Source organism: Seriola dumerili, unplaced genomic scaffold (genome assembly GCF_002260705.1).
Source record: "Seriola dumerili isolate Sdu_G_001 unplaced genomic scaffold, Sdu_1.0 BDQW01000138.1, whole genome shotgun sequence".
NCBI lineage: Eukaryota > Metazoa > Chordata > Actinopteri > Carangiformes > Carangidae > Seriola > Seriola dumerili.
In genome coordinates, this window is record NW_019174393.1 from 7384238 (window position 1) to 7393571 (window position 9334).

General features: G+C 40.1%; 1 long non-coding RNA gene across 1 annotated transcript; it reads right to left on the reverse strand.

Moving 5' to 3' along the window:
- Window positions 1-316: 316 nt before the first annotated feature.
- Window positions 317-7292, reverse strand: LOC111225001. Its single transcript, XR_002665255.1, has 3 exons — window positions 7131-7292; window positions 5055-5124; window positions 317-513 (listed from the first exon to the last, which is right to left on the reverse strand). It is a non-coding gene; the product is annotated as an uncharacterized LOC111225001 (long non-coding RNA).
- Between the last annotated feature and the right edge of the window lie 2042 nt (window positions 7293-9334).

Genomic DNA, 9334 nt, shown 5'->3' on the forward strand with positions numbered 1-9334 from the left:
GCAGCATCTGCAATCCACCATAAAATAGCCTCCCTTGCTTATTTATGCCAATATCTAACCAAACCTAACTTATTTTGTCAAATAGTTCCAGTTCATAGTCAGGGGTGGTTTCTATGATGGTTGCACAGCTGTCATAATTCATTTTCCTTTTAGGAGAGGTATGGGGACACAGTCAGTAAAAACAAGAGCTGTTACCCTCAGGCTTATGATAATATAAAACGGTCTTGATGTTTTACCACAACAACATCTGTGTGAGTCTGCTGATGTAAAAATGACTTGAGATACAAACTTGTTGCAGAGTAGGAAACATAAACTTGTATTTTAATAGTCTGCCACACATATGGAGCAATCAATCAGTTCTCATTTATATGATTTTTCAAAGATAAGACCAAATGACATTTACTCCCTTGTATCGCTCTGGAAAAATCTTTAATGTCCTTGAGTTTCATACATCTCTCCAAAGTGATCGTGATAAGATAGAAGTGCTCTGTCTTCCTCTGATTCAGCTCAAACCTGGGGAGATAAAGAGCAGCAATTCAGATCATCAGGCTGTCAGATAGGAGCCGTGGTAGAGAACGAATTCAAGACAACTCCTGGTGTGCAGGAGGGACGATAAAAACGTCACTGCAGGGGAGAGACAGTGGGTGGCTGTGGTGTGTGTGTGTGTGTGTGTGTGTGTGTGTGTGTGTGTGTGTGTGTGTGTGTGTGTGTGTGTGTGTGTGTGAAGGTATGATGAATAACACAAAACATGTACAAGGATTACAGTAATCTGAGTATATTAAATTGGTCACTTTAATACGTTAGTGTTTGTGTAAAAAATGTAAAAAAAAATATTGGATCAAAGAGACGCATTTGACTGAGATTATAATCATGTTTTATCTTGTGATTGTGCGTCATTGTATACAGGCTGCAATAATTATAGATGATAACTATGCTATTCAGATGAGTCTATAACCGGGGTACATTGTTCATTTAGCGTCATATTCCATGTATTTTGGAGACAAAGTAATTGAGAGAAATCAGATTATGTTAGATCAACACAAAGGATTATATTGCTGGGTCAAATCTGGAGCGGGTGCTCAGTAATCCGTAACAGATTACATTTTAAAAGGAGCCTGTACCAGGCGCGGGTGGGTGTGTGGTAGAGATTGGAAACAGTTTGGAAATGAGAGCCATGTCAGTGGGGCTGCAGGAGAAGATGATAAAAATCGTTTCTGACTGTGCTCAGTTCTCACATCCACCTCCCGCCCGGCATCTGCGTCTGCTTGACCATTATGAGCGAACAGGCAGGATAGAGCGAGAACAGAACGGAGTGAGCGGTGGAGAGGCAAACGGTGCGAGAAAGAGTCAGGAGGAGAGAGGGAAAGGATAGACACGAGTCTTGAGAATATTTTGTTGGATGATTAAAAGAAATGCTCTCTATTATGAGACCAACTACTGAGTTCATTAACATTAACATAATATAAGAGAAGTAGCATGAACCAGCCAATGTTTATTATCATTTATATTATTATGAAGTATTCTCAAGTTAAACATCATGCAGTAAAGAACTCTTATAATCCTGGAAGTCACACTCTTTGCCATCTATATGTATCCGTTTGACTTGGTGTCTTGATTAGATTTTTGAAATGTAGCCGGTGACATGTATGGCATGGCCGCTGTGTCTGACAATTTTTGTAACTATGAAACCAACAATCTGACAGGCACGCTACGTCACATTGTGACTGAGCAGGTGTATAGCTTTGAACCTCTCTCCAGGTCTTTTCAAATTCTTCACATGATTACTTATTTCTCACTTATTACAGTTAGTCATTTCTCATGTCATCAATAGAGTGCAACACAATCACACTTTGGAACAAAGACCAAGAATGCGCTTTTATCCCCATTTGAATGCTTTTTGTGTTTCACAGGCTTTTCATGCTGCTCTTTTTGAAACAACTACAAGCACTTAAGCTGTCAAACGTGGCCAGATGACAAGTTGTACAGTTTTGTTTCAAGCACACTATGTCAGTGTACTGTCCAGTAGTGTTCTAGCTCACTGACTATAACTGACTCTAACACCAACAGTATTAAAGTGACAGAATTATGCTGCAGTGTTGCCAAAAAAACTCAGCAGAATTCATCTTGTCCTCTGTGATAAATAAGAAAATGAAGCCAAACTGCCCTCCAGTCTCAGTTTTATTGTGACTGCACATTGAAGGAAGTAAATTAAGAGGAAGGGGCAACATGTGCAACCTCAGGCTAGAATCAGGGCATCAGTAACCATGTAGGAATAACGTGTTTTATGGTGATGTTCGATCATTCAGTCAGTCATATACTGCCACTCATTTCAGTGAGCACACCGTTCATAAAGGGTTGCTACCTCTGAAATATATCAGTGGAATGCAGAGTGGGTCTATGTCTGAATGCATTTGTAAGTTTGTCCATGCATGTATGCATGTGTGTTTCTCTTGTGATACTAATGCAAGTTTGCAAAGATTGTGGGCGGTTTTTGACTTAATGTGCTTTTCACATTTGATCATAATCACATCACACTGCCCCTTCAAGGATAATACTTACTCTGAGTACTCACAGACGCATGTGTTCTCTCTCTCTCTCTCTGTCTCTCTCTCTCTCTCTCTCTCTCTCTCTCTCTCTCTCTCTCTCTCTGTCACACACACGCACATTCCATTCAGTCAGTAGTGTAGATATCTAATAAAGTAATATATAACAAGGCAGTGAAGTCTTAAGTGCTGGGATAAAGTCTAAAAAGTAAAACTTTGTAGGTGGTGATTTGTAGGAAATCTGCCTTTTTCAGGAAGTTAAACTCATGTTCAAAGCAACTGCACTTTTATTTTTATTAATTAACTCATATGGCTGAGCAGCTGCAAGTTGGCTGTGCAACTAGAGCAGTTGTCCGTCTCATAATTGTAATTATGGTTCTTTTTGCCACTTTTATTCATTTGTCTTGTGTCTGTAGCCAGTGCTTCAGCAGTTGCTAACAACACTGGACAATGTGTTTTTCGTCCCGAATTACGATGCGATTGGTCCACGTATGAGTTTTTTCAATCATACATTTGTGTACATTTTCGATTCTTGACATCGTACAATTTTAGTTTCCTTGTAACAGTCTTTTATTAATTTCAGAGTATTTTGTTTAAAAAAAAAAATATCTTGTCTACCTGATTGAGTGAATCGCACAGGTTTTACTCGTTGGTCCAGCATGCTTTGTGGTGGGGGAGCTATATGCTTCTGCCATTCTGTATTTGTTGTTGTTTCATATCTAAGTTGCTCACACTTTCATAAGTGAATGTAATTTTAAAAGCAGAAACTTAGAGTTAAAAAGTATTTGAAATCAGTCTTGGTGTTGACTTTGCACTGTCTGATGGATAAATCTTTCCCTTTGTTTCTTTGAATGGTAGATTGCAGTTAAATTATTCCTGCCTATTGCAGTTGCCATCTTTGATGTGTATTATGTAAATTTAGTTGTCAATCCCAAGCTCTTCATTTCTTCCTCTGTTTTTCTGTGTCTGCAGCATATTTGGGCCTTAGTTATTATTCAGTGATGATGGCAGTTTTAGCAAAAGCCATACAATAGGTCCTATGACTTAATTCATACTCAGTTGTATGTGTGTGAGAATGTGTGTGCTTGGCCGAGAGCAGTGACGGCCTATTTGAGTTCACACTTCACAGAACATCAAATGGATAAATCAATTTGAAGGCTTGCGGGAAAAATAAATGTATGTATGTATTGTGTGTATGTGTCAGGGTTATGCAAACAAAGCTGCACAAGCATATTCACATGCCCCAGTTGTTGTGTGTAATAATGTGCATGTTGCTATGCATACACCACAGTGCGCACATAATTGATCAATGCATAGCATGTGTGCAAATATGATTTTGTTTGTGCACATGCATATTCATTTGCATATTGCATATTTATGTAGCTGCCTGTATATCAGAGATGCAGCATTCTTCACGTTCCATCACGTGCCGGGTTGGTTGAGTGAGAAGAGCCCCATAATGAGTCATCCTTGCTACCATAAAGGACACCTATCACATTGTCTCCCCTGCAGAGCCCTCTTTACATTGAACGTGTGCATGTATGACCTCCTCACTGCACAAATTAACAGTATGCTTGGCGATAATTTCATGTCATCCTTATCATCACCCTTATCAATTTTCCACAACAGTGAAACTGAACCATCTATCATGGTGAGTTAAGTGAAACCCAGCGAAGTCATGCTGTTCAGTTCATCACAACTACTGGTGATGTCATACTTGAGGTCAACAGGCCATTTCTTGCCCACATAAGTGTGTTGTTTATGCTTTTCAATGTTATGGTTACCAAAACCTGCTGCTGAATGAACTACAGGCTTTAGATGAGACAGTATAGTTTAGACAGAGTGAGAGGGGAGGGGAGAAAGCAGCGTTAGTAAATGATAAACTACAGTAGTCCGCAGTTCATTATGAAAGGAGTCATGGTGCTTATGATGTAAGAATGTTTTTATTACTACTCAGTGTGCACGGTTTATGAGTGATCATTTAACATTATCACTTTACCCAAAGATGATAGTGAAATCACATCTCCTAAAGCATCCAAAAAATAACCTGCAACATTGCAAGTATCTTATTACTGAGCTTTTGTGCTTATGCAGCATGAAATGACTCATTGATTTGATTTATTATTAAGACTAAGATCATCTCTGATGTCACTTGAAAAAATGCATTAGCTTCTTATATTCATAACTTCTGAGTGTTTAGTGAGTGCGGATGTAATTATCAAGCGTGTGTTCTAGTAAGTAGCTATATTATTACTGAAATTAATCAATTAGCCAATCGCCAGAAAATACATTTGGAGAATCAATAAACTGTGTGTCTTTTAATAATCAGAAAGAGTCAGCCATGCTAGCACCTCTGTGATGTTCTTGTAGTCACAGTGGCACTTTGACTTAAATGTTAATGTTAGCATGCTAACATGCTCACAATGACATGTATAGTGTATTTTGAGCTACTGTAAAATTGTATGTGTCTTTGTCTGTGTGCCTTAATGTTTTCTGTTCATACTCCACTACCTGTAGGTGTAACATGATGCCAGCGGTAACACTAGGATCCAACTCCCTCACCCTGGCTCCTTCTCCTCCTCTGTAACATACAAAGTAATTACATCTCTTTCCACTCCACACCCCTCCCTCACACACACCACACCCTCGTCTCTAGGCTCCAAATGTCACCCTCATCAGCTCAATTATCCACTGACTTTAACAACATCCTTACATAACCCATTTAGCTCTGTGCTCTCTGAGAGCTTGGAGATGACAAACTTCCACTGCCATCCTCACACCCAAATGATTGTTTCTACCTTTTCTCACCTGCAAGGATTTTAAGTAGATGGTGCTACGTTAAATACATACATTTTAGCCATGTGCCTATTTATGGTCGTGTTGTGCGTCATAACATCCTTTTAAAGATGCTTTAGAGGATATTCTTTTTTGGAGCCTGTTGACTCTGTTAGTATTTGCTTGCGTACATTTCTCTGCCTACTTGTGTGTATGCATTGTCAAGCCAAAGGTCATTGAATAACTGAATCATTCCTGAGAATACATAACTGGCTTATTCATGAACTTCCCCAAATAGATCCTCCAGGGTCCTGCCACTCATCTGTTTTCATTCACATTTCCCCCACTCGCTTTATTTCCAGTTCCCCACTGAGCATAGCATTTTATTTATGGCTCAGCATTTACGGAGAATAGATTCACTTTGATGAGGCAAAACTCCACTGGAGAAGACTTATGATCTATTTTTGTGCAACAGCACATGGGACTCACGTGCTTGGTAATAAAATGCCCTTGATGTGTGCCCTTTGTCTCACAGAGGGAGAAAAAGCTGCACATGCATACATAATGGAGAGGGGGGGGGGACTATTTTGAGATGACTTTTTTTTTTTCTCTTTTGACTGCGATTCATTTGTCTGCTAGTGGAAAATAGATGTGAATCACTCACCATGGCTGCTCTGCAACATCCATTCACTCACTATACTCTCCATTCTTCTGTCCTAATTTACTCCGTCACTCTGTCTTCCTGTCCTTCTGATTCTCATCCTTTGCTCCCAGTTTTCATCTCCTTGTTTTACACAGTTATTTTTCTGAAATATTGCCCTTTTTCTTTGCTGCTCCACTGACAACAGCACAAATATATCTGCCCCACCGTATGGCTTACAAGTAGTTCCAGTTTCTGGTTATTATTCAACTCTGTCCATATTTTCCATGCTTTCAGACGTCCTCCCTCTCTCACCCCTGCCCTCACCCTCCTCTCCTCTTTGTGGGCACCCTGAGTAGCCTGTGTGATGTAATTGTATATGAGAGTCATGTCACCGGGGCTGAGCAGGAGATTATAGATAGAAAAGGAGTGCAGTGCCGACAGGAAAGTAAGGGGCAGGGAAAGGGTTCTCACCACCTCACCACCTCATCTTCTTTCCTCCATCTTTCAAATCACGCTATCATTGATATTTCTGTGAAACCAAAAACAAATGTTGTCGTGGACATACTTATTGTTTGTGTCATCTGTCTACTGCAGAACTATAGTTGTCTCTTTGTGCCATTACAAATGTCACATTACAGTAACCTCCCTGCACCCAATTGTCACCCATAAATTTAAGGGAGAGCCCCACAGTACTTGGGCGTTTATACTTATAGATAGCTGGGGAGTTAGCCACAGCACCAAATTAAACTATTGGCTACTTTATTGTACTTCATATAATAACGTAGCTGATAGCATATTATACCATCTGTGTAGTCTCCGCTTGGTGTAGTGCAGTCTAGTGTGTAAACCCTGGAATACCCTCACTACACTTCATGAAAATTCTCAAGTTTAGTTTTTTTATGTCGTCTCAAACCTGTTATAGTCTTTATCAAAAAATAAAGTGGGCAAAGTTTTAGAACCTCTTTTTAATATATTGCAATTTATTACAATTATCAGCCCACAAAAGTCTCTAAAAAGCAGTATTTACTGCCTGGCTGATTTTCACAACACAGGTAACCACATTGGAGCTTCAGCATGAAAAGACATGAGTATAAATTGGTATTGTCATGCTCCATATGTGTCTGCTTCTCTTTTTCCAGTCACAGCTTCCCCGATTCCCAAACTGTTACCTCTTGTGTGCTAGCTACTGTAGCGCCTCCTGTAGCCTGAGTATCTTCAGCTGTGACACCTCTCATCCTCTGTAGCATTTTCCTAATGAAACCAGTTAGGTTAAGGAGCTTTCACTAATCGCTGCATTTTTTAGGTTTTAGGTTTCCTCTCTCCTCCTTTCTGAAGCTCTCTCTGCCTCACTCTCTCTCTGATTCCCTTGCTCAGTTTATTGCCCATTCCAGCTAAATCCACGCAACCCTCTGTGCTATTGTAGATAACACAGCCTTGGCTCGGAGTCTCGGGGATCTGTCACTGCAGCATTATAGAATACATAATGTGCAGGCATGACATGAGCCTTGACACCTACTGTAGGCCTATTAAATGTGGAGTGTGAGTAGCACACAGTCATTTCACGCAGGGCAAATATTAAACGGTTTGTTAGCTGAATCTGGCTAAAGGGAGCTAATGGCTCGGTTTCATTACTGCAGTCAGCTTTGTGATGTTTGAAGCCTGAGTAGAGCATCAACACTGTGTGTCTCAACACCGCTCCCATTATCACTATTTACTCTGCAGAGATAGTGTGTTTTAGCTTTTTGAGAACAGGGAATGCACGCAGCAGCAAACATCGTGAGCCAAGTTTTTCAGCATTTCTTTGACTTATCACCCAGGGGAAATTAGTTTTCAGTATAATTTTCTATTAATTATGAGATGTTGGATGTGTATTGAGACTTAAATGTTTTTTATCATTCTCAAATGGTACCTTAATGATCAATGCCCTGAATGAAAACATATTCTGAAAACGTTGATGATAAGCCAGCAAAAGCTGAGTGTAGATCTTGTTGGTTTCTGTATATTTCCCAGACTCCACTATCCGTAGTGCAGCGATGAGGCGAGGGATTATCACTGTGGAGGCTGTGAGATACCGAGCAAGCTGGAGACTGAAGGTGCTGCCAGCTAGAAGCCTCTTTAACCTTTATCAGACAGCAGATAGCATCTCAGATAACCTTAAAAGACGGAGGGAGGGAAGGAGTAGGAGTGAGTGGGAGGGATGAAAAGGAGAGTAAGGAAGGAAAGAGAGTAGTAAGGAGTTTGTTGTAGAATTTTTCTCCTTAAGGTGACAAGAAGCTTGTACAGTAGGTTCAAGGTCAATGAATGGCATATAGTGTATACCGAGAACCAGACAATGTCCTATAAGCCCATCCATTATGTTGAAGTGTTATTTGTGTCTCCCTTTTTAAATCCTCACACCACTATCTTTATTTTCTCTTACTCTTGCCCTTTCAGTCTGGCTGTCGATCTATCTGTCTGCTGTCAGTCTGTTTCCGTCCCTCTCTGTAACTGCCTCATCTGTCTCTGTGCTGCACTGATAAGAAAGTGCCCGCCCTGTCTCGGAGGAGAAACCATGGAAACGTACCAGCCACGTGTTGACATCACAGCATGTTAAATATAACCGCCTCCCGTGCCACACAACTAGTTGTTCTGCCGTTGATCCTCGCCTGGCTATAAATACATGGTTTCTTTCCCATAATTGCAGCTCCGACAGGCTTGTTTGGATGGAGGGAGGAATAGGAAATGCCAGAGAGAAAGAAAGTGTGCCTTCGTCTCTCTTGCTGTGCTTCACCACTCTGTGTTTGTGTGTGTGTGTGTGTGTGTGTGTGTGTGTGTGTGTGTGTGTGTGTGTGTGTGTGTGTGTGTGTGTGTGTGTGTGTGTGTGTGTGTGTGTGTGTTTATCCATGTGTTTGTGTGCATGTGTATGCCCTCATTTGACTCTTTCTCATTACACCCCAATCAAAGAGATCGGTAGAGATGGTAAAACTCGTTGCAATAATCTAAGTTAGGACAAACACTCCAGAATTACCTTATATAAATAAACAGTATTGTAACGCTATTTCAGTATTATGGCTGAGGTGATGTAAATTTCCTTTTTACAAAAGCATTTACAAGATGTGATTCATATATTTGTCAACACACTTTGATGTTTTGGCTCTGTGCTCTAATTATGTTAATTGTAACATGACCATGAGATTATGATTTAGTTTGTATCCTGGTTAAGTGTTTGTGCCCGGCTCTACCTATCAAGATGCAGACAAGTAAAATGTGTGATATAATTAGAAGAATAGTATGACATTTTGGACATGCTCTTTGTTTTTCTGGAGGGAGTTTAAGATTGGATCCATAATCATATTTGAATATTAAATGTAAATATATTAAAAACATCTGCCAA